The 27,780-nt window shown below is 34.9% G+C and overlaps 1 long non-coding RNA gene across 1 annotated transcript in view; it reads left to right on the forward strand.

Annotated features, from left to right (window-relative positions):
• The window catches only part of LOC139359981 (uncharacterized), a 489,579-nt gene that overhangs the window by 349,038 nt on the left and 112,761 nt on the right, over positions 1-27,780 (forward strand). The gene's annotated exons all lie outside the window — the stretch shown is intronic.

Raw genomic sequence — 27,780 nt, forward strand, 5'->3', positions numbered from 1 at the left:
TACAGGAATAGATGGAAAGAGAAGATAGAGCCACAGAGACAGAGGTGGAAAGAGTGTGTTTATGCACTTTCTAAAAGATGACTTTGCAAGATTGATGTTTTTAAGGGTATCTCTAGGTTTTCTTCTAGAATTTTTATAGCTTAAGGTTTCACATTTAATCTTTAATCCATTTTGAGTTAATTTGTGTATATAGTGAAAGATAAGGGTCTAACTTCATTCTTCTGCAAATGGCTAGACAGTTATCTCAGCACCATTTATTGAATAGGGAGTCATTTTCCCATTGCTTGGTTTTTGTTGCCCTGGTCAAAGGTCAGATCATTGTAGTTGTGCAGCTTTATTTCTGAGTTTTCTATTCTGTTCCATTGTTTTTGTACTTGTACCGTGCTCTTTTTGTTACCGTAGCCTTATAGTATAGTTTGAATTGCTTATGATTTCATTGGCTACTCAGGCTCCTTTTTTGTTCCACATGAATTTTATGTTAGTTTTTTCTAATTCATTGAAGAATGACATTGGTAGTTTGATAGGAATAACCTTGAATACGTAAATTGCTTTGGGGAGGATAGCCATATTATTAATTCTTCTAATCCATGAGCATGTGATGTTTTTCCATTTATTTCTGTTATCTTTGATTTATTTCAGCAGTGTTCTCCTTGCAGTTCTCCTTGTAGATATTTTGCATGTCCTCTGTTACCTGTATTCCTAGATATTTCATTTTCTTTGTAGCTATTGTAAATAATCCTAAGCAAATTAATGCAAGGAACAGAAAACCAAATACCGTGTGCTCTCACTTGTAAGTGGGAGGTAAACATTGAGTACGTATGGTCATAAATATGGAAACAATAGACACTGCAAACTACTAAAGGATGGAGCTAGGAAGAGGGGTGTGGGTGGAAAAACTACCTGTTGGATTCTGTATTGGTCCATTCTCACATGGCTACAAAGATACTACCTGAGATTGAGTAATTTATGAAGAAAAGAGGTTTAATTGACTCACAGTTCTGCATGGCTTGGGAGGCCTCAGGAAACTTACAATCATGGTGAAAGATGAAGGGGAAGCAAGGACCTTCTTCACATGGCAGCAGGAGAGAGAAACAAGGAGCAAAAGAAGAAGAATCCCTTATAAAAACCACCAGCATTAGTGAGAACTCACTCTCTATCATGAGAACAGCATGGGGGAAACTGTTCCCATGATCCAATCACCTCCCACTGGATCCCTCCATTGACACATTGGGGTTATGAGGATTACAATTCAAGGTGAGATTTGTTGGCAGAGGGAGACATAGCCAAATCATATCATTCTGCCCCAGCCCCTCCCAAATCTCATGTCGTCATGTTTCAAGCACAATTATCCCTTCCCAACAGTTCTCCAAAGTCTTAATTCATTCTGGCCCAAAGGTCTAAGTCCCAAGTCTCATTTAAAACAAGGCAAGTCCCTTCTGCCTATGAGCCTGTGTATTATTCTGTTTTCACATGCTGATATAGACATCTCGGAGACTGGTCCATTTACAAAAGAAAGAGGTTTAATTGGACTTACAGTTCCACGTGCCTGGGGAAGCCTCACTATCATGGCAGAAGACAAGGAGCAAGTCATGTCTTACGTAGATGGCAGCAGGCAAAGAGAGATTGGGCAGGGAAACTCCCCATTATAATACCAGCAGCTCTCATGAGACTTATTCGCTATCACGAGAGCAGCATGGGAAAGACCTGCCCCCATGATTCAATTACCTCCCACCGGGTCCCTGCCACAACACATGGGAATTCAAGATGAGATTTGGGTGGGCACACAGCCAAATCACAGCAGCCTGTAAAATTAAAGGCAAATTAGTTATTTCCAAGACACAATGGGTATAGAGGCACTGGACAAATGCTCCCATTCCAAATAAAAGAAATTGGCCAAAACTAAGGGGCTACAGGCCCCCTCAAAGTACAAAATCCAGCAGGGCAGTCATTAAGTCTGAAAGCTATTAAATAATCTTCTATGAATCCGTGTCTCATATACAGGCCATGCTGATGCAAGTGGTAGGCTCTCATGGTCTTGGATAGCTCTACCCCTGTGGCTTTGCAGGTTACACTCCCCCTCCCAGCTGCCTTCACAGGCTGGCATTGTGTGTCTGTGACTTTTCCAGGCACACAGTGCAGACTATCAATGGATCTAGCATTCTGGGGTCTGGAGGTCCGCAGCCCTCATCTCACAGCTCCACTAGGCAGTGCCTCAGTGGGGGCTCTGTGTGGGGGCTCCGACCCCACATTTCCCTTCCACACTGCTCTAGCAGAGGTTCTCCAGGAAGAGTACTGTGCTCACTACCTGGGTCCAATTTGCCCATGTTACAATTCTATACATGTACCCCCTGTATCTAAATTAAAAGTTAAAATTTAAAAAAAATCCTTTATCAAATACTTTTGGTACATATTCAAGTATAGCATACTATAGATCATCTAGGAATATTGCATATTATATACATTTTGTTAAAGATTGTTTATATTCCTATGAATTATATCTTTTTTTTTTGTCATTTATGGCCTGAAAAACACACTGGACCAATTTAATTAAAAACTGCAAGTTGTGGCCATTTGTGTTTCTATGAGTATGTAACACATGAACATGTATATACATGCACACAATACATAATAAAGGTGATTTATGTTTCATGTGAAATAAAAATGATGATTTGTACCATGTTTTAGGGAAGCTGAGTACAATTAAGAAAAACATGCCTATAACTAAAGAAGCTTTTTATGATGTACAATTGAGATGTGTGTCTTTTTTATTATTATTATTATTATACTTTAAGTTCTAGGGTACATGTGCATAACGTGCAGGTTTGTTACATATGTATACTTGTGCCATGTTGCTGTGCTGTACCCATCAACTTATCAGCACCCATCAACTCGTCATTTACATCAGGTATAACTCCAGGTGCAATCCCTCCCCCCTCCCCCCTCCCCATAATAGGCCCCAGTGTGTGATGTTCCCCTTCCCGAGTCCAAGTGATCTCATTCTTCAGTTCCCATCTATGAGTGAGAACATGTGGTGTTTGGTTTTCTGTTCTTGCGATAGTTTGCTGAGAATGATGGTTTCCAGCTGCATCCATGTCCCTACAAAGGACACAAACTCATCCTTTTTATGGCTGCATAGTATTCCATGGTGTATATGTGCCACATTTTCTTAATCCAGTCTGTCACTGATGGACATTTGGGTTGGTTCCAAGTCTTTGCTCTCGTGAATAGTGCCGCAATGAACATACATGTGCATGTGTCTTTAAAGCAGCATGATTTATAATCCTTTGGGTATATCCCCAGTAATGGGATGGCTGGGTCATATGGTACTTCTAGTTCTAGATCCTTGAGGAATCGCCATACTGTTTTCCATAATGGTTGAACTAGTTTACAATCCCACCAACAGTGTAAAAGTGTTCCTATTTCTCCACATCCTCTCCAGCACCTGTTGTTTCCTGACTTTTTAATGATTGCCATTCTAACTGGTGTGAGATGGTATCTCATTGTGGTTTTGATTTGCATTTCTCTGATGGCAAGTGATGACGAGCATTTTTTCTTGTGTCTGTTGGCTGTATGCATGTCTTCTTTTGAGAAATGTCTGTTCATATCCTTTGCCCACTTTTTGATGGGGTTGTTTGTTTTTTTCTTGTAAATATGTTTGAGTTCTTTGTAGGTCCTGGATATTAGCCCTTTGTCAGATGAGCAGATTGCAAAAATTTTCTCCCATTCTGTAGGTTGCCTGTTCACTCTGATGGTAGTTTCTTTTGCTGTACAGAAGCTCTTTAGTTTAATTAGATCCCATTTGTCAATTTTGGCTTTTGTTGCCGTTGCTTTTGGTGTTTTAGACATGAAGTCCTTGCCCATGCCTATGTCCTGAATGGTATTACCTAGGTTTTCTTCTAGGGTTTTTATGGTATTAGGTCTAACATTTAAGTCTCTAATCCATCTTGAATTAATTTTTGTATAAGGAGTAAGGAAAGGATCCAGTTTCAACTTTCTACTTATGGCCAGCCAATTTTCCCAGCACCATTTATTAAATAGAGAATCCTTTCCCCATTTCTTGTTTTTCTCAGGTTTGTCAAAGATTAGATGGCTGTAGAGCTAAATTGATAATAAATTAAATATCAAAGGCATGAGGACTCTGATTATCAAATAAGAATTAATCTATACATCTAACAAGTAAATACATCATACCTCTTAAAACATTGTGAAAACATTCCTTAAATAACTAAATTCTGGTATTTGAACAGCAATGTTTACTGTATCTTTTGCTGGAACTGGATTTATGTTTGCTTACAACACTGCAAATGTAGATCAATATTGCTAATAAATCTTTAAATGCTTTTTAACCTTACAAGCTCTTTATAATCTGAAGCATAATCAATAAACACGGCAGTAAAATGGTTTGTGATTCATCTTTTAAGGCACTGTTATTCTATGACATAATGCCAATAACTCGGCATGTGAATGCCAAGATCAATTTTGCATCTGAAACATTATTTTAACAGGTAAGGCACTACAAAATAATCACTTTTATTTACAAATTTACCAGATTAACCTTAATCAATATAATACTTAGCTAATTATTTTATCTGTGTTGTAGTAAAAGAAACAATAATTTTATTCCACTGTGATTTTTTTCTCTTGAGACATTACTAATCACCAGCTGTGCCTAGCTGGTACCAAATCAATTATGAATTCTTTATTCACATAGAATATGGCAAATCATACACTGTACCTGACTCAATTTTTAGAAGAGAACTTTTATTTTTCACACCCAAGAGAAAACAAAAAGTAAATGAAGGATTTTTTTAAGCATCATTCTCATGAGCAAATATTTTATATTACTTTAAACAACTTTTTTAGGCTGGGCGTGGTGACTCACACCTCTAATCCCAGCACTTTGGGAGGCCAAGGCGTGCAGATCATGAGGTCAGGAGATCGAGACCATCCTGGCTAACACGGTGAAACCCCGTCTCTACTAAAAATACAAAAAATTAGCCGGGCGTGGTGGCGGGCACCTGTAGTCCCAGCTACTTGGGAGGCTGAGATAGGAGAATGGCGGGAACCCGGGAGGCGGAGCTTGCAGTGAGCCGAGCTCTCGCCACTGCGCTCCAGCCTGGGCTGCAGAGCAAGACTCCGTCTCAAACAAACAAAACCAAAAACTTTTTTAAACTTAATTTTTACAGTATATTCAAGTACACTGATTTATATGAAATATATAACTGTATCTCGTAACAGATACAACGAGACAATAGGTATGATTTTATAGGTTGGTGCAAAAGTAATTACAATTTTGCCATTAAAAGTAATTAAAAGTAATGGCAAAATCATAACTACTTTTGCACCAATTTATATTATGTATTTCTAATGTGGTAATAATTAGGACAAGTTAAGAGATTATATTCATTTTTATTTTTTCCCAAATGAGAAGGTTCCATAAATTTTTATAGCATAAAGAATGAATCTTAAAGTATGTAAAGAAAAACATTTAAGAGGATGGAGAATCACAGGATGACATGCAAACTGTAAAATCCATCTAACTTTATTACAGTATATGAAATGCCCCCCTTAAAAGAGTTGGGGGACAAAGTTGTTGACCTAAATAACTTGGAAAATGATGGAGTTCGTAAGACTGAAAGGAAAGGGAATTGTAAATAGCAACATCTCCAGCAGGTAAAGTTGTTTCCTGAAGGAATATGTGTTAATTTTGATTCCATGCACATTCATGCTGAAATTTTAACAAATAAAGTAAACGAACGTCAGAAGATGGGAGTCAAGATTTATTTTTATAGTGGGAGGTTACAGACAAGCAGAAGGAGAAAGTAAAGGATTATATTTGAAGATATCAGCATGAACTCATGTTACTTAATACAGCTAAACACCACTGTTCTGTGCAGGAAACGCATGAGGGGAGAAGAAAAGATGCACACACAATACCATTATGGGTAAACAGCTTTTATCCCATGTAAATAGCAATGCAGATATAATAAGCAAATTATATAATAATAAGAAAATTTATATAATAAGAAAATTTATATAATAAGCAGATTGATATAATAAGCAAACAGCAATGGGAAGGGGAGAAGAAAAAAGAGAAACATATATATATATGTAAGAGAAAATATATATATATAAGAAATATAATTGTATTATATATATATAAAAGAAAAAAGAGAAATACGTATATATATATATATACACTCACCAGACAATGGAGGACTTACCACCAGACTGGGAAGCAACAGTCTGGGCTCCAGAGTTGGCAACAACAGCCTGGGCTCCAGGGTAGGACACAACACTCACAGACTAAGGAGGATTTACCACCAGACCAGGAAGCAACAGCCTGGGCTCCAGGGTGGGACAACACTCACCAGACTAAAGAGGATTTACTGCCGGACCAGGAAGCAACAGCCTGGGCTCCAGGGTGGGACAACACTCACCAGACTAAGAAGGATTTACCACCAGACCAGGAAGCAACAGCCTGGGCTCCAGAGTCAGCTACTCTTTCGTGCACAGACGAGGAGAGGTCTTATGAAGCTTCGGCGCAGTCTGGGATCTTAGCTCTTTCTGCAACAAGTTGTTGGGCATGAGGCCCAGTCACGAGGGCCCTTCAGGACTGGGCTTAAGGAACACAAAAAGGTCAACATGCTTTTGCGATTGTCTATTGTTTTTCAATAACTAACATATAGGAATAGATTGAAATAGAGATTTCCCCGAAACAGAGCTGGATGAACGCCTCAAGGGGCTCACGCACAATGTGTTCTGGGACTTGGTGATCATTGTGTCCATGTTCAATTGAGTTCAGATTTAATATTTAACTTTTCCTCCACAACCACACATGACACTACTAGAACCATGCAACTAATCATTCCTATTACAGAAAAACAACACAGAGCAGGGGGAAACAAAATAACTGACAAAAATATGAGGAAAGACTGATTTCCTCTGTTATACAAGCTGAAGAGAATTGCAGAATACCAGGCAAATGAGTGGGAAAAGTCTACACATGGCTTTTAGAAAACAAAATTATAGTACAAAGATAATAAGAATTTTTTTAAAGTTATCTATGAATTGGAACAAGGGAAAATACTGAAACGTAAATTTAAAAATCTTAAACAAGAAAGTGTACACAGGTTAATGGCTCTAGTATTCACTGGGTCCAGATGTACTGAGATAACAAGAGTAACAAAATATTACTTGAAGACTTTAGCTATCTGAGAGGTTAGTCAAAATAAATAATTCAATAATAGGGAAACACACATTTTATTTTATTTTATTTTATTTTTAATTTATTTTAATTTATTTTATTTTTATTTTATTTTATTTTATTTTATTTTATTTTATTATTTGTAATGAAGTCTCACTCTGTCACCCAGGCTGGAGTATAGATGCTGGATCTGGGCTCACTGCAATGTCTGCCTCCCAGGTTCAAGAGATCTTTCACCTCAGCCTCCCGAGTAGCTAGAATTACAGGTGCCCATCACCACACCCGGCTAATTTTTGTAATTCTAGTAGAGATGGGGTTTCGCCGCATTGGCCAGGCTGGTGTGAAAGTCCTGATCACAAGTGATCCATCTGTCTTGGCCTCCCAAAATACCGGGATTACTGGCTGAGCCACCATGCCTGCCGGGAAGCTGTAAGTTTTAAAAGGTCATGTACTTGTAGTCTTGAAGATTAATTTAATGGATGTTTTGGGTTAAGTATAATACAAATAATAAAATATTCCTGAAAAGAGAGATGTGATGTAGAATAATTAACATTCTGTTTTCTAGCCTATAGACGTTTATCTACATAATATAATAGGGGAAAGACAGAGGAGTACTTTTCTCAGTTTATGCAATTTAAATTTTTTGATACAGGGATCAATTGATTTTATTATTAAAATATGAATTTAAATATATATGTGCATGTCTAGAAAACATCTATAAACACCTTGACTTAATGTTGTTATTTGCGGTTGTAGGATTTTAATAAATGTTTGTTTAAGGCATTATATTAATTTGTTTATTTTTCTTTTCTTTTTTTTTCTGATGACCTGTTGCCTGTTGAACATTAATTCGTTTTCCAAATTGTTATAGTATAATGTATGGCTTATAAAATTTTTTACATACATGTTATTTTGAATGTTAGCTAGCTATTGAAGTCTAGATTGCTATTTTGAATAACTACATAATATTCATCCACAGTGCTACAGAGGAGTCATTAGTAACTATTCTTTCAACCTTATACAAAATTGGCTTCTCAACCAAGTTATGTAGGAAAAAATATTTTTGACCCGGCGCAATGGTTCATATAAATCTATTAATTTTTTCCTTAACCAAGGAAATAGATACATTTAATTTTCCAAATACTCTATTGATTGTAAACAAATTGTCCATAAAGCAAATAATGTATTAAGTAATCATTAACCAATATATTTTATAAAGTTATATGCTGATACCAAGATTTTCTTCAAGACAAACTTGATCATGTTTTAAAATTCTAGAAGTAATCTTAAGGTGTATGTGTGTTTGTGTGCATATATGTGTATAATCCATTGTTAAGGAAATTTATCGTAGTATTACAAACTCATAGGAATTTTCTGAAACTATCCATTGTTGACATATAATAAAAGTTTGATGTGTATCTGCTCATCAATTTCAAATCATTTATTTGGAGAGATGGACAGTTGAATATTATGTAACATCTATATATTAATAAAAGTCTACAAATATATACCCAAGAGCAAGTTTCTGAATGAAAACAGACTAAAGTGTGAAAAATCAATACAATATCCTTGTTAGAATGTGGCAAGTACTTATTGATTTTAGGCATTGCTCCTTTTTCCTGGAGCTCTATGCTTCCTACATTTTTCATCTTTGTATTACATTGTATTTGTAATATGCCACTGGATTTTTGGAATTAAATAATGTCCTTTCTCCTGTTCATTAGTGTTTTGATAATACATTAATTAAAGTATTTTTGTAACATTTGGTATCTTCTAAAATAAAAAAAAATCAGATAGAATATTACTCAATACTCTGTTATTTTCCTATAATGTAATTTTTAATGAATAAGTGCTATATTAAGTTAAGTTGTAATCGCCCTTCTTCCCTAGGAAATAATAGGGAAATTCACATACTCGTAATGAGTCTTTTCAGAAACCTGATAGTTTCGTTTCCTTATATGGAAAATAGATTTCCTACTCTTATACAAATTACAGTTTAGTGTGAAAATTGGACAACATTTAAATGCCAGTAAAATAACATAGTATACAAATTGCCACAAATATTGAAAACTACATAATATAATGGGTGTGAGATAAAGGAGATTTTTTCAATGCCACTATTTTCACAGTATTTTCAGAGTGACAATACACCAACATGGCTTTCAGATACATTGGTGGTATGCCTGCATTGGGTATTAGTCTTTAAAAGGTTGGTTATTTAGCCTGGGAAATGGTGACATTTACGTGTACACATAGTAGGCATTCTTTTTGGGGCTATTCCTGTTAAGTAATCTATTTCTGAAATCACTTCAAGGCTCTTCTTGGTACCCAAATTTTGCATTTCTCCTGTCTTACCAGAGGGGCATACTTGATTTTCATGTGAAATCTTAGCATCACTTTAAACTTAACCTTGAATAGTGAGAATTTAAGGAGCCCTTACTCATTTTGGAATACATTATCAAGTTATATTTTTGGATCGTCTGACATTGACCGAAATTTTATCTCCATTGTAATAGCTTCCTTATTCCTGAAATCCTGCACGCAGTTTGTGTGTCAGGATAAGGAGGATGCACTTTCTTTGAAAGTCCATCTCTCCATTCTTTCATGCAGCATATTTGTGCATGTCTCTCCTACGTCCTCTTCCCTTCCATGAAAACTCTTAACTACTATATATATAGAGTATTGATTGCCATAGAGTTAGATATGAATTATTATTATTAGTTAGAATTATCTCTAGTATCATCTTGGTATCTCTTCACCACATTACCCAAGTGTTAACTCAGGAAGGGATGTAATCCCACATTCCACCCCTTTTTAGTGCACCTCGTCGTGTTTTAGGTACCTGGTATTCAGAGATTGGAGTCTCTTTACATCTAGTCCAAGAGTTGCTGTTGCTGCGTTTTTGCTTTGAGTTGATGCTTTTGGCTGCAAATATTAGAAAGCCAACAAAATTACTTAAGGAATCAGAGAATGCATTATTATATCCTGGCAGAATAGTAGAGGTCAGAACTGACTCATTGTCATAGCTCAATGATAACAATACTCTGATTATTTTTAATCTTTCAGCCATGTTATTCTCTCCTTTGTTGACAATGTTCTCAGTATAAATTTTCTTGAGTTGACAAGATGGCTAAATGGCTACAGTGGTTCAGGCATCCTATTCAGATAGCAATATCCAGCAGATAAGAGATTACCCCCCGCCCTCTTTCTGTCTCCCTTCTTAATCTTAACAGTTGGAAAGTCACTTTCATAAACACCAGCAGACCTGTCTCACTGACCAGGATTGTCCCATATGCCTTGACCTTAACAAATCATGACCTAGAACAGTGCAAGCACCTTAAAAGACTTAAACCAGCCAGTATCTAACTTTCATGGGTTGAGTGAAGTTCAGCCTTCCTGTAAGCACATGGCTTCATAGAGAATGATGGATAGCTGAAGAAATCTCTGCTGGTGTTGAAAATAAGGAATGAAGGAGAGTGGGGTTTAAACTTGAATGGCAAACATTAACAGGTTCAATATGTAGAGTCTACTATGGTACGTGTTAAACATTCACTCGTTCCCTTTTTCTCATTAATAAAGCTTATAACCATAGATAATGCACTCACTCATCTGGAAGGTGAGAAAAGCTTCATCTTTCAGTTTATCTAGCTCCAATTTGAGGGACTCTGGTTTATACACAAGTCTTTCTCATTACATCTTGATACACGTATCCACTAGATAAGCAACACAGAGAAAAGAGAACAGGAAAACTCTGACAAGTTGCAAAAATAGTCGACTTAAAAAAAAAAACCTGTCTATAACTAAATTTTGCAATTACTGTCATCAAAAGTTGGAGTCTATTTCTTTAACTTTCAAAAATGTACTGTCCATGTAACTTGCTTTGACCAAAAAGACATGGCAGGCTTTTGGACATTTCGTATGCTAACCCACAGCCTCAAGAAAGTAGGCACATCTCTGATCTATCTTGTAACTGCTACTTGAAAAGCTCAGATGCCCTTATGGAAGAGGAGACCTCACAGAGAAGAGAATCCAGTTGACCTAGCTGTCAACATGCCAGAACGTTCTACAGTCAGATGACCAACCCCCCAAATATTTGAAGGAGTACATCCTAGGACAGGGATTGTCAATTTAAGTTTACATTTGTAAAGTGTTGTTAAAAAATCAAGGAGAATGTGCAATAGAAACCCACACATGGCATACAAAGTCAAAGATGTTTATTGTTTAGTCCTTCGCAGAAATATTGCTGATTCTTAACCTTTTAGAGAAAAAGAGCCAGTTGTACAACCCACATTTGACTATATATGCATGAGTGAGTTCTGGTAATAAAGAAAACAAATGAAATGGAAAATAATGAACAATAATAGATCATTATTAAGCCACTGAATTTGAGGTGAATTGTTTTTGCAGCAATTGCTGATATAATGATTCAGAAACTTCCATTCAGAAAATAGAAGAAAAATAATATATAAAATTTATGGATCTATAGCAGAGTTCAGCATGCTTTTTTTTTCTATAAAAGACTCAGTGGTTAATATTTTCAGGCTTGTGGACTATACCATCTCTGCCACTAGAAAATAACTCTGCCATTGTAGAGTTAATGGAACACCGCTATATCCATTCGCTCACTCATTGTGAGTGAAAGTGTGAAAGTAGCCATACACAATAAATGAATGAATGGGTATAATTCCGTTCCAATAAAACTTTATTTACAAACGAAGGAGACAGGCCATGTTTTGCCCACAGACTAAATATTTCAGTCCCTGTCATACAGTATGACATCATGGGTTTAGAAGCTATACCTAATGGAAGAAAAGAATGAAGATTCCTATGGAATGGGTATGAGTATTTTAGGTTTTACTTTGCTTTCTTGACCCATACATCTATTTAACTTCTGCTTTCTGGTGAAATTTCCTAATTCCTTTGTTATCCATAATTTTTAATTCTGCATTTAAGGGAATTTTTCTTGTCCATTGTCCTCAATGTTCAAACCTGAGATTTATATTGGGAGGACTATGTTTTCTGGGAGTCAACCCAACTTACATCAGCATTTTAGTTGTTCTTGACTGTGGGAATGCAGCAGCCTGGGAATTCCTTTCCAGTTAGGAGTTGTCTTCACTTGGCTTAGGGTTTTCTTAACATAACACTTAGACCTTTACGTTTGTGTCCAGTCAGTTCTCAGCTAACAACTCCAACCAAAATGTTTATTTCACTCTAGATTTCCGTACAGAAATCCTGTGTCCTAGCCAAGGTACTCTCCGTTTGTTTGTAACTTGGATACTCAGTTTAATGATCTTGAAAGACCAAGACATGCAGTCTTAGGGGGAAGTCCTTGTCTCTATGTATCATACATTCATTTCCTCCGGGCTATTTTCATTTATTTGGCAAAGAATACCAAATGGAAAGTACTCAGAGAAAAATTAGATGTTAATTACGTTCCAATCTTATCTCCTGCTGTTTCCCCCGCTTACCATGTTGGAGAGAAACCAAACTTTCAAGTTAAAGCATACTAAAAACTACAAAAAATAGCCCACAAAATACCCAAGTAACCCTACAATTGTGCTGTTCATTTTCATTGTGTCTGTAAGCTCAACTGAGGTGTAAGGATTATAATTTGCTCAATTATTTTATGACCTCATAAAAACTTTAGCCAACTACCTGTTTGGGAAAATGATGTTTTCACTGCTCTCATTTCTTTTTACTTTGATCAGTCCATAGTTCCATGTAGATGCATTTCCAGCATCCTACTCTTGATACTGTTAGTGTCTTTCACTAATAAGTTAAACTTAATTTTTCTTTGCTGAATGCTATTGAATATTATTCATCAAAACCACTACTTATAGACCCAGCTTATTAAATAAGTAGATAAAATGAAGGTAAATATTCGCAAGGACTGTGCTTAATGTGAAGGTAATTTTATTATTAAATATACAGAGACACAGATATATAAATACACAAATCTATAATCCTTTATAAAAAGCACTTATATGGAAATCAGGACTAATTTGCTTAGGCTTAGAGTTTTCTCCTTGATAACATAGTGAATGAAATATTTTCTCTTGAAATCTTGTTTTTTCCCTTTTATTCCTTATTCTTTAACGAAGGCTACAAAAGATAGAATATTATTGTGTACATCTATACAACTGTGTACATAAATGCATTTTTATCTAGGGGCGTGAAGATTTGTGATGCACTCCAACAATTCTTGCCAGTAATCAAAAATAACCAGTCACAATTAACTTACTTGTTTCTTGCCAAGTATCAAATCTTTCGTAGGTAGAAATTATTTTGAAATAAACTTTTCAGACACATAAAATGTTTTGTAGTATTCTTAATCTTGTTTGACTTCTGTGCAATGTACTATATCAGAAAAACAAAGAGAATAAAATGTTCTTAGGATATCATTAGGTTTTAATGAAAGCAAACAACTTGTTTTTTTACGTTTTAATCATTGACCTTTGTCATATGGAGAAAGAAAATAAGGAGAAATTTAACAAAGCTTTCTCGAGATCTTTGGAATCCATGGAGTATACTTTGGAAGAAAGCAAAACCATGTTTTTTAAATTTTCAGATCTTGAAATGAGCACTGCATGCATGAATTGCCGGCAACAGTGTGTGTTATAAAGAAACCACAGTTTATTTTCACCAAGAGAACATTTTCACTAGATTCCTCTCAGGTGTTCATTCATATGATTGGAAATAATGCCATTTCACTGAAGTGGATTAACAATACATTTACAAACATAAATAGCTAAAAACATTCATTGTCTATTATAGCAAATTTACATTGTAAACTGAGAAATGTAGGTTAAGTGTGAGTTGTTCACACTATTCTATGTAACTTTCCAGAGATAATCATCGGAAAATGTCACAGCTAATTACCTGGGGTCCTTGGTTTTAGGTATGAATTAAAAAGAGAAGAGAAGCAATAATTTTAGTTGGTGTGTCTAAGCATAATTTCTCAATGATGCACAGATATAAGAGATAAGGCCCAGGATGACAATAAAAATAAAATTTAGTACCGAAATCCTGTATAATATTGTCACTTGATCTCTAGCTGTCTCCCTCATGATCTTCCAGCAGATATCAAGCCTGTCATTAGCTGCTGCTTGGTATGGCAATCTTATGATGCCATGGATAATTTGGTGATGTTGCATGGTAATCAGTGAGATTTGAAGGATACCCCTGGTGTTATATTTATAGTTGTTCATAAATATGGATCTTTTGGCTCTTTCTTACCCTACAGCGAATTTTACGATTTCTAAAAGCAATCCCACAGAGGAGAATATTTTTTCCTACTGAAGGCCTGATGATCAGCCCCAAAGTCTCCCAGGAAGCTTGTAGATCATGATGGTGATGGAATTGCTTTCTATCTTCTCTAATTGTTTTATGTTCTTAAGCTGGACACTGGGATATGGTCTTGAATATAATTTTAAGTGTGCCTTGCTAGCATAGTGCTGACAATGAAGTGGAAACTCAGTCAAAATTTGCTGAATTAATATATATGCATGTGAATGTATGCATTTGTGTGCATATATATGTTTATATTTATTTACATGCGTTGTACTTTTTTCAGAAATATTAGAAATGTTTCATAATTTGTTTTAGCAATGCAAGGAAATACTGATAAAATAAGGAGACCAATATATTCAGTCAAAACTTTTCAGAACTGACTTTATCTTAAATTCTGCTCTTATCTTTTAAAAAATTCATTTGCTAACATTTATTTTTCTTTCAAGTAAAACTTACATATAACATAGTGCAAAATCTTAAGTCTGCATCTTCATGATTTTAATGTATGTTTACATCTAAACAAAGACATTATATTTCTAGGACCCCATCAGGCACCCTCATGCCTTCATTCTGGATAATGAGTACCCAAAATGACCACTTTTATATTTTCTACCATTATACGTTATTTTTTCCTAATTTTGAAATTCATATATATGTAATCATGTAGTATGTACTACTTTATGTCTCATTTTTTTCACTCAACATTGTAGATATGAGATTCATCTGAGTTATTGTATGTATCAGTGGTTTGCTGTTTTCTTGTTTGGCAGATTTTGTTATATTAATATTTTACAAATTACTTACATATTGTAGGAATGATGTACATTCAGTACTTGTTAGTTTCTGAACAAATGTTTAGAATTAGTAGACAATGAAAAGGTTTTTTTAACTAGTTTTACCAATTCAACTCCAACCAGGGAATCATGAAAGTTCCAGTTGCTCTACATTATTGACAACACTAGGTCTTGTCAATTATTTAAATCTTAGCTATTCTGGGGGTGGATCCAATATGTCAAGTATGCTTTTATATACATATTGGTCATTCAGAAACCTTATTGCTGAAATGTCTCCTCTATTTGTTTGCATATTATATTTGCGCTTTCTGCATTGTTTTGTAGCCATGCTTTGTATTTCCTAAGTATGAGTATGTATGGCTTGCAAATATCTTCTCCTGGGAATTTTACTCTTTTAATGATGTATTTATTTCATAGAAATCCCTCTTTAAGCTAAATTTAATTTCTCAAAATTTTATGGTTATTTTATGTTTTATATTTTATCTAATATGCACTTAAATTTTCTTGTAAAAGCTTTATTATTTTCCCTTTTATAGATCTGTAATCCTTTTCAACTTAGGTCTTTGTGTACATTTGGGACTTATATATGTATGTGTCTTTTTCTGTTCTTTAGGTGCTATGTCCTATATCTCTACACTTATATGGATACTATACTGTCTTATTGCGAGCTTTAAAATACCTCTCAATATCTAGTGATATGCATTCTCCAGCTCTGCTTGTTCTCGTAAGGACTGCGTTGAATTTTCTACTTCCTTCAATTTTCATAAAAATTCTTAAATTAGTTCGTTAAGCTCCAGGAAAAAAAATAGAAATATTGATTGAAATTATATTTTATTGGGTGCAGTGGCTCACACCTGTAATCCCAGCACTTTGGGAGGCCGAGGTGGGCGGATCACTTGAGGTCAGGAGTTCGAGACCAGCCCGGCCAACATGGTGAAACCCCGTCTCTACTAAAAACAAAAAAATTAGCGGGGTGTGGTGGTGGCCGCCTGTAGTTCCAGTTGTTCGGGAGGCTGAGGAAGGAGAATCACTTGAACCCGGGAGGCTGAGGTTGCAGTGAGCTGAGATTGTGCCACTGCACTCCAACCTGGCAACAGAGCAAGACTCCGTCTCAAAAAAAAAAAGAAAAGAAATTATATTTTATCTATAGATCTGTTTACGACGAATTTATATCTTTACAACATAATATGTTTCATTTATTAGCATTACATCATATTTCTAAATATATTTATCTCAATTTATCTAAAGTAGATTTGTAGTTATTAGTGTAGAGAGCTAATATACTTCTTGTGAGATTTATTCTGTGGTATTTTTTGTGGTTTTATATAAAATGATTTTTTCTTTTCATTTTTAAATTTTTTGCTACAATATAAAATAAATTGATTTTTACACATTTAATTTAAAATTGTAGACCTTATTAAAATAATTTATTCCTTCTAGCAATTTATTTAGAAATTATTCCATTGTTTTAATCTGTTAACTAGAATATCCAACCATTATATTTACAAGCCAAGGATTAATACAATGTCATATTTCACAAAGGAGTCATTTGGTTTGTAATTATTTTTGGTATAGCTTTTCATCACAATGGTAACATTATTTAAAACAATTTATTTGAACAATTCATACTTTCTTAAAAATAATCTTTTACTGTAATAGTCTATTCTTAAATATTCAGTTCTTTTAAACTAAGTCATTTTGATTGCTAATTTATTTTTATCATCCCCACTATTGTTTGAAACATATGTATTGCTTTTAAATATTTTTCAAAAATGTTCATTGCTCTTAAACATTGACAAAGACACTATATATTTTATGAGATCAACTTGTTTAGCTTCAACTTACAAATAAAAATATGTAATATCTTGCTGGACCTGGCTTATATCACTTAACATCTTCTACGCTCATGCATGTTACAATGAAAAACAGGATTTTGTTACTTTTCATTGCTGAATAATATTCTATTGTGTATATATAACAAGCCTATTCATTCATCTATTGATAGATGCTTAGGTTGATTCCATTATGAATTGGTTATTGTGAATAGTGCTGCAATAAACGGGGAGTGCAGATATCTCTTCAATACATTGATCTCCTTTTCTGGACCACGAGCAATGAGAGGAATGGGAGAAACAGCTAACTGCAAGGTAAATATCATGGTGAGAAAGAGAAGAGCAGGCCAGGCAGCACTACAAGAAGCACCCGGAAGAGCAGAAGAGGTTGGAGGAGCAGAGGCTGAAGGAGAAGCAGAGGAAGGATGTCCTGGAGGAGAAGCGGAGGCAGAGACTCAAGGAGGAGAAAGAACGTCATGGAGCTGTTGTACAACATCCAACGGGAAGGATCCAGAAGCCAAAACAAAAGCGTAACCTGTGGTCATGGGAAAAAACTCTCCATGGTAGCCTTATGATCCACAGTGCAGGTGATTTCCTTGAATCTTCATTCTCCTCTTTCAATTTAGCAGGACCGGACCACCACTTCACAACTTTTGGTGGTAGCAGAAAAGCTGTGATACAGACATCCCTGTGATAGCCGATTGCCTGACCTGTAGCTAGCACCTCAGGCCTAGGGCCAGTGCATCAATCGCTGAACCATCACCACATCAGTCATCATGCATGCTTAATACCCGAATGCATAGAGGTAGATCTGAGATTGGCACAGTGTTTCTGAAGTGTGATAATATGACTCAGGTGACTTAAAGGTGTTGAAATAAAGTATTACATGTAGTAGAAAAAATAAAATAGGATTTATGGATTATAGAGTAGTTCTAGTTTTAGTTTTTTTAAGGAACTTCCATTCTATTCTCCATAATGGATATACTGATTTATATTCCCACCAACAGTGTAAAGAGGCTGGTAGAGACAGGAGGAGATGTGGATAAATAGATGCCAGTTACATGATACAAAATTACAGCTAGATATGAATAATAATTTCTTGGATTCTATAGCACTGTCGGGGGACTACAGCTAATGATAATTTACTCTGTATTTTCAAATATCTTTAAGAGATGATTTTGAATGTTCCCAACACAAAAAAGGATAAATGTTTCAGATGATGGATATGACAATTACTTTGATTTGGTTATTACACATAATATGTATTCAAATACAACTGCATACACCCTGAATATGTACAATTATTATAAGTCAATTAAAAAATTTTTGGCTGGGTGCAGTGACTCATGCCTGTAATCCCAGGAATTTTGGAGGCTGGGGTGGGCATATCATGAGGTTAGGAGATTGAGACCATCCTGGCTAAAAACCCCGTCTCTACAAAAATACAAAAAAGTTAGCCAGGCGTGGTGGCGGGCGCCTGTGGTTCCAGCTACTTGGGAGGCTGAGGCAGGAGAATGGCATGAACCTGGGAGGTGGAGCTTGCAGTGAGCTGAGATCGCACCACTGCACTCCAGCCTGGGCGACAGAGCAAGACTCCATCTCAAAAACAACAACAACAACAAAAATTAAAGTACTTGCAAGTTATATATATAATAAAGGACTTATATCTAGTATATATAAAGCACCCTTACAACTCGAAATGAAAAGACAAATTGTCCAATTAAAAAATGGACAAATGATCTGAATTGACAGTTCTTCCAATGAAAAATACAAATGACCAATAAACACGTGAAAAGCTCATCAAATCATTAGCCACTGACAAATCAAAACTACAATGAAATACCACTTTACATCTATGAGGTTGACAATAATAAAAAAGACAGATTACAGACAATAACAAATGTTTTCAAGGATGTGGAGGAGTTGAGCACTCATACACAATAGGTAAGAATGTAGAATGGTGCAACTGCTGTGGACAACAGCTCAGTAGTTTCTCAAAAAGTGAAATGTAAAATGACCATGTGACCAAACAACAGAGTAGAATATAATTCAGCTGTAAAAATGAAATACTGGTATAAGCTACAACATAAATGAACCTTGAAAACATTATGCTAAGTCAGCCAAGACGGACACAAAAGGTCACATATTGTATGACTCCATGTATATGAAATGTCTCGAATAAACAAATCCATAAAAACAGAAGGTAGATTCATGGCTTACCAGGGCTAGGGAGAAAGGGTAAATGGGGAGTGACTGCTTGATAGACATGACTTTGTTTGGGGGGAGATGAAAATTGCCCAAACTAATAGTAAGTAATGGTTGCACAAAACTGTGAATTTACTAAAAACTACTGAATTGCGTATTTTAAGTGAATGAAATGTATGGTGGGTAAATTTTATGTCAATAAAGCTCTTATATAAAAAAAGAAAAAGAATGAAAAATACAAAGTAAGACAATTTGGATAAAATAGCTAATATGTAATTTGATATGAAGAAGAAATATAACAAAAAAAGGCAGAACAAAATGATTTAAGGCTACACCAATGTTGTAACAATTTATTGTGTATTCTATTAAAATAGAGAAAAGCATATGATACAATTTGACTGTGTCCCCACCCAAATCTCATCTTGAATTGTAATCCTCATAATCCCCATAATTCCCACGTGTCAAGGGAGAGACCAAGTGGAAGTAATTGAATCATGGGGGTGGTTTCCTCCACGCTGTTCTCGCGATAGTGAATTCTCACGAGATCTTATGGTTTTGTAGTGTTTGTTAACTCCTCCTGCATTCATTTTCCCTTCTGCCGCCTTTGGAAGAAGGTGTCTTATTTCCCCTTCACCTCTGTTATGATTGCAAGTTTCCTGAGGCCTACCCAGCCATGCTGAATTGTGAGTCAACTTAACCTCTTTCCTTTAGGAATTACCCAGCCTTGGGCCGTTCTTTATAGCCATGTGAGAATGGACTAATACAGTATACTTGCCAGAGTTAGTTTTAGGGAGATGGAAACTTTTCTTCTTAAACCATTTGAAGATGCTTGAGGTGGAAGGATAGACTATAATAGACCAGAGTGTGATGAGAATTACATAGGAGGATAATATGGATGAGTCCAGGGACAGGAGAAAGCTATGCTTTTCATTACACTTCCTATCCCCGTAATTCAGAGTGGTAAGTGACTCAAAAGAGTGAAAAAATACTTGTGTTGAAGCTTTGGGGAACTTAGGAGTGTAGTTCTGCATTGAGAATCTTGAAATGTATTTTGAGACTTAGAGAAAATAGGTGATATTCTTTAGGCCTTTGCAGATACATTGGAAATAACGTAGCACAAACTCCATCCAATAGGGAATCTTGAACACATTCAATGATTTTCGAGAGGCTGAAGCAACCTAGAAGACACTAAACAAAGCAAGTCAGACAAAAGGGTACAATTACTACTAACTCATTCCATTTTGTTCTCATCCATGAAAATTCGAATTAAGATTCCGTTCAAAGCTGTAGCTCTGATTACATCGTCCAATCTTTAATAGCTTACCAGTGTTTCAAAAGAAGATCCAGATATATGCAGCATTATGTGAATTGGCTGGAGTCGTTAAATCTTATGATTTTCATATGGATTAGCTAACAATGGAGTTATTGTTTAACCAAGCTCCATTGGAAACTTAAGCCTCTGTGGGCCTTGGTTGCATCTCACTGGGTCATCTTGACTTATCACCAGCTTAGAGGATCCAGGAAACATTATTAAAGGACATCTTACAAAATAATTTCACCCAAGCACTTTTGAAGGAAGAAATGGGTTTGGGATTAACAAACAAAGCATAAAATGTCCTCTGATTTTACCTAAAACAGAAGTAGATGAGTTGTACAAAAAAGTCTGCCTGTGGTATAAAAATACTTTGGCCAGAATTTTACTTCAGGCAGTACATGGTGCTAGTTTAGAATGCATTCTTGATAATCTTTGAAACTTGAATGTGAACAAAATGTTCTTGTTAAAGTCAGAGAAAAGCGAGGTTAGTGGAAATAAGAATGCAATTAAGGCTGGGCGCCGTGGCTCACGCCTGTAATCCCAGCACTTTGGGAGGCCGAGATGGGCGTATCATGAGGTCAGGAGATCGAGACCATCCTGGTTAACACGGTGAAACCCCATCTCTACTAAAAATACAAAAAATTAGCCGGGTGTGATGGCGGGTGCCTGTAGTCCCAGTTACTCAGGAGGCTGAGGCTGGAGAATAGTGTGAACCCCAGAGGTGGAGCTTGCAGTGAGCTTAGATCACCCTACTGCACTACAGCCTGGGCGACAGAAAAGAAAGAATACAATTAAACAGAAAGATGGTAAGGGTGTATGATGAATGATACACTCTTTTGTTTTCTCTTTTACTCATAATATTCAATAATAACTTGCAAATATTCACAAAAATTTTGAAGCCACGAGAAAAATTTCGAACAAAGATTTTTTTTAGCAACAAACTATTTGCTGAGAAAAATTTTCAGAAAAAAAGTTTTGTTTTAAATATCGCATTCAAAAATAGAGAAGACCCGTTGAGAAGGAATTTAATTTTGAGAGAATTGGGGTTATAGAAATTGCTGAAATCAAAGAGGTGATCGGATGGTCTTGATACTTTCTCAAGATTATAAGTCAGTTCTATCAAATCACAGAATTGGTGATTTCCCATACGACATGAGGGCATCTTGACTGCAAAGAAATAACACTTTGATTAAAATAGTAGAACCTAGAGGAAGTTGTGCTAAATTAAATAATCCAGGAACACAGAGACAAATACTGCATGATATCACTTACACGTAGAATCTTAGAAAGTTAAACTCATAGCAGTAGTTAGTAAATTGGTGATTACCAGACACTGGTGGGGAGGGTGGGTGGGAAAAGGGATGGCACTGAACAAAGGGTAAAATTTTTACTTAAACAGGAGGAATACATTCTGGTGATCAATTGCATAGCATAGTGACTTCAGTTAATGACAATGTATCATATATTCCAACACAACTAAAAGAAAATTTCAAATGTTTTCAACACTGAGCAATGATAAATTTTGAGGTGATAAGTATGTAATAAATTTTGAGGTGATAAATAATTAGGCTGATTTGGTTATTCCACAATATATAAATGTATCCAAACACCACATTGTACCCCATGAGTATAATTATTTGTCACATAAAAATAAAATACATATTATACATTATGTTGATACGCACATATTTGCAGATTTATTTTATGTCTCCAATTTGATGGAAATATAATTTAACAAATCACTTCCAGGGTGAAATGCTAAAGAACAGGCCAAATGATGTAATTGTTGGTGGAAGTCAAACATAAATATTCTTCCTGGGCTGTGAAACTGTACGGTAAATGGAAAATTCTCACAGTAACTGCAGATCTATAAGGTGATATCTCACAATGCATTCACTGTGAATTTATTCTCAGTACAATTCAATGGGAAATTATGTAAGAGTAAATCTTTGTGATGGAAATATTTTCAATAAAACTACTTCTGTAAGAAACATTTAGGTTAAGAAAAAGCAAAATTACATCATTACCTAATTTATCAGTGAGTAGATCATTAGAATTTATTTTAAAATATCTTTTCAGAGAAGTCAGCTAAAGCAAAATGAGTGGAGTTTATGGATACCTATAGCTATTGCTGTGAGGCTCATTCTAAGCCATTTTATGTCTAATGGTTGACTTTTAGGGAGGATATGTTTTAATTGTTCTGCTCATCTCTTTACCAGAAATAAATGGATCAAGCCCAGAGTACTTAATGTGAATTGAACAGTTTCACAGGGTTTGAGAAAGAACTTCTCATTTTAGACCAAATTATACTCCATGTATATACCTTGGGTTTATTTATTTCATATTGCATCCCTCTTTTTTTGTTAGATGATGCTGCAATATCAACCAATTCACAAACATCAATGACTTAAAAAAAAAAAAAAAAAGACACAGGTTTGTGCCATCATTCACATTCTATGTTGTCTAAGACTTCAGACTTCACTGAAGATAAGCTGCATGCCTTCGTTATTCTAGAATTCTGGTTGAAGAAACAGTCCTTACTAAACGAAACTGTCTCAAGACGCAGGGGAGAGAAAAAATTGTGGGACCAAATATTGACTTAGATTAATCTATTTCTGCTCAGACATGGCAAACGTCACTTTAGTTTGCATTTAATTTATCAAAAAGCCAACGACGCAAGGAATTATAATTCTATCAGGGAAGAGAGGAAATGGGAGATTGTCAAATCTACCAATGAATTTTTTAAAATTGTTATCGTCTGTATTTAATGTCCTAGAGCTAACCACATACATATTACATGAGAGACTAAAGTGCCTATATTCGTTAAAGTGATCAGAGAAATTATATTTTCAAGTACTATTTGTACATATGTATATATTTTAACAGCCAGATGATATTTCATTTTAAATATGCACATATTTTCTAGAAATGTAAGCAATTTTGCAGTGAGCATCCATATTTGAATCCGCGGCACATCTAATATGTCAGTACATACCCAGTTGTGATATTACTGACTCATAGGGCACTCATTTAAAATTTTGATACATATTACCAAAATGTAATTCAAATATGTCATACCAATTTAAAAACTCACCAACAATAGATGAGAATCATAATTGTCCCAGACTGCTGTCAATATTGAGTGTTGAAAAATTATATCTTACTCTAGTTTTAGTTTGCATGTATTTTGCTATTTATGAGATTGAGTTCCTTTTACACAGTTAACTGTAATGTGTTTCTTTACAGAATTTTTAGTGGATTGAGATACTTAAGTATATTGTAAGCATCATAAATTCTTAGAGAGTTGAACTACAGATTCAATATAAACCAAGTGGCCTAGTTATCTTAGGATATTTAAAACATCTTTGCCCTTCTATATGTATTATTTATTGAATTAACCAAAGTAACCAAAAATATTTAATGACTTCTTTCCATAAATGCACTGGTTCACACAAACAAAGACCACATAGATTAAATGTGGGTACAGGGCATGAAGAAGTCTTTAGAAGACTAAAGACACCGTGTTCAAATTATTAGCCCAATATTTGTAGAAAATAAGTGTTTCTAATCAATGCATTAAAGGTGTTTCACGTAATCAGTTGTCTAGGAATGTTTCTTCAGGAGGAGGTTCTAGAATCTTCCTTTGTAAGATGGTAGGATTTAGATATATGAAGCAGTCAACTTTTATGTATGGTACTATATATTATGATATGAATAAAACATGTATTTATACCATAGGAATTACTTAATAATGCTCAAATATTTCAAATAATTGTTTCTTATCCAAACCATTTATTGATATGTACAATTTACATTTGTTAAAGAACTTATAATTTACTAAGTGACATGCCAGTAGACATCACTAGGATAACTAAACATACAGGCAGAATACAAAAAAGAACCATCTAAATGACAAAAGAGATATAACTACAGGTTAATCTACCTAGGAGGGAGAATAGAAATTATTTATTTGAGTGAGGCTTGAACATGGAATTTCTACAAGTGAAAATTGTTGGAGAAAATTTCAAAATATAGAAAATGCCATGAAAACACAGGTAGAAATAAAAACAGTTTTTAGAAAACATCTAATGCACTAAGAGGTTAAAAAACAAAGACTTTAAGATACTTTCTTTTGTTATTAATGGACAAAATAATAGTACTTATCTGTGGGGCACAGTGTGATGCTCTGATACATGTTTACATTGTGTAATGATCAAATTAGGGTAATTAGTATGTCCCTTACCTCAAACATTTATCATTTCTTGGTGGTGAGAGTATTCAAATTCGTCCCTTCTGGGTCTTTTAAAATATATAACACATTGTTAACAAGTCAACCTACATGCAATAGGTTACTAGAACAGATTTCTCCATTTAATTGTAACTTTGAACCTATATAAACAGTCACTCTCCACCTACCACACCCATCCTTCCTTGACTCTGGTAACTATTTTTATCCTAGAACCTCCATGAGATCAACTTTATAGCTCTCACGTATAAGTGAGATCATGCACTATTCGTCTTTCTGTGCCTGGCTTATTTCAATTACCATACTTTCTAGGCTCATGTCTGTTGTCACACATGACAGAATTTTATTCCTTTTCATGGCTGAATAGTATTTTATTACATACATATACCATATTTTCTTTTTTTATCCATTTAACCATTGAGGAACACAAGCTGATTTCATACGTTGGGTGTTGTGAACAGTACTGCAATAAACATGGGAGTGCAATATTCTTTTACACACATATTTTCTTTTTTCTTTTTCTTTTGAATATATAGTCTGTAGTGGGATTGCTGGATTGTGTGATAGTACTATTCTTAATTTTTTTAGGGATTTCCATACTATTGCTCACAATGGCCATACTAATTTACAACCCTACAACAGGAAATAAGGTTTCCTGTTTCTCCACATCCTCACTAGTATTTGTTATGTTTTGTCTTTTTGATAATATGTATTGTGAATGAAGGAGGTGACATCTCATTGTGGTTTTGATTTGCATTTTCTTGATAATTAGGGATTCTGATCATTTTTTCATGTATGTCTTCTTTTGAGAAATGCTTATTCAGGTGTTTTGCTCACTTACAAAAAAAAACAGTCTTGAAAGATAATCTGGTTAATATTAAGTCTTGGGAGCTGAAGTTTACATATGCCTTGGTGACAAAACAATGCCACCATGTATTAGATCATATGATAAGATATGAACATTGTGATACAATTTTATACATTCAAGGAGTAGCATGGTCAAAGAACATGCAATTGATTGGACACGAAGTGCAGGTAAGAAACAATGTCAAGGTCATAAAAAGGAAGTATTTAGGGAACTGGACAGGAACCACGATTTGGAATGAGACTGGAAGGAAAGAAGCAATTGTGAGTTATTGTGTGGTTACAATCCAGAAAATAGCAATGGACTAGGAATGCATGTAGTTCAAAAGGGCTAAATAAAAGGTTAATATGAAGCTTTTGAAATTAAGTGCCTGAGAAGATATTGTCAACTTTAACAGAATAATAATTCAGAAGGGATTGTTGATTTGGGGTTGCACAGATTAATTATTATATAATGTTTGTTATTTTTTTACATTTTGACTCAGCAAAACTGTCTAAGAAGGTTTTCTCTTAGAAATTCTTGTCACAGTCCCTGAGACGTCAGGATTACAGAGAAACCTTTCTACTCCTCAAGTTGATTATCAGAATTGAAAGCAAATTTGAACAGTGGAAGAAAGCTATCCTAGAATTGAAGGTGCTCCCTAAAATCTATCTCAGGAAGACATCTTCAATGGCATTTGTTATGTCCATGCTATTCTAAAAAGAAATCAGGTACATTGAACATTTACAGTGCATTACTAGTTATGTAAAGAAAAATCAACAAACAATTGCAAATCTGTTTTGACTGATACAGTGACAGCATGCAATATATTCAAGTTAGTGTGAAATACTCAAAGGCACTTTCTTTTTATATACACAAGTGTGGATAATAACATGGACCTCATCCATCACATCATATTATTATTGTTTTATGGTATCTTTAATGTACTATTAATGCAATATGGGAAGTTTCGTCTCCATTCATCAAGTTCTATTAGTATTGTTCCTTGTTATTTTTGTATTAAGTTAACATGATACAGTTCTTAATATAACATCATCAAAGTCCATACTGAATGGTAGCATTAATATTAGGAAATTTTCAAGTGCATTTCCACACTGCTTGTGAATCTTTTATGTGCCAAGATGTAATAAGAAACTCAGAAATATCTGTTGAGACTGCAAGAATATCCATGAGGGAACATTATGAATGTATTATTTTTCGTGTCTGCTTACATTCCCATGGAGGCATGTCCCACATGAGCCAGTTAATGTACTTGAAGGATAAACAACATTTTCTACCCCAATTCTCATATTGGAAGAAATAACTTTATATTATAAAAAATGTAGGTTGTACATTTATCCTTTTAAAGCCTATTTGGTTTTGGTGCCTATTTACCATGTAGGGAATTATAATCCAGTTCAAAAGACAAGAAATGCAAACATAAAGTAGTTAACTACTCAGTTATCAAAATGTTAGTGCTAATTATTGGAAAGACAAACAAACCCAGACGTAGTTGGAGCTATGAAAAATAATTTTAATACGAAGGAGCCTGTAATTTTATAGACATCTGAATAACTCCCCATATAATGCAGCATGATACTCATACTTTAGAAATCTAAATAATTTTTTTTGCAGATGAAAAATGATAAGTTACATGAAAGAACAATGTGGGTAGGATGACACAGGAAGAAGGGTTAAGACTAATTGTGGTCCTTTAGTTTATAGTAAAGAGACTAGCTTGTTACTAAATAGAAATTACAGGGAAATAGGAAATACAGAACTAGATTGTAGTTTTTGAAACTAATCCTATAGAAATCTGTGAAGCTATCTGAAGATTATTAGTATAATGTAAAGTATATAAATAACTATCTTAGGTTGACAGATATGTCTGTGTTCTTGTAAGTAGGAAAAATATATAAGAAATGAGGAACAGAAGAAGAAGAACAATTGCTAAGACTAGACGAGAGGAAGTAACAGGGTGGGGAGAAAAATAAAAGTTATTTTGGAAAAACGATTCATATATTTAAGAGCTAGGAGACCTTTCCAA

This window comes from Macaca nemestrina, chromosome 19 (assembly GCF_043159975.1).
Source record: "Macaca nemestrina isolate mMacNem1 chromosome 19, mMacNem.hap1, whole genome shotgun sequence".
Taxonomy (NCBI): Eukaryota; Metazoa; Chordata; class Mammalia; order Primates; family Cercopithecidae; genus Macaca; species Macaca nemestrina.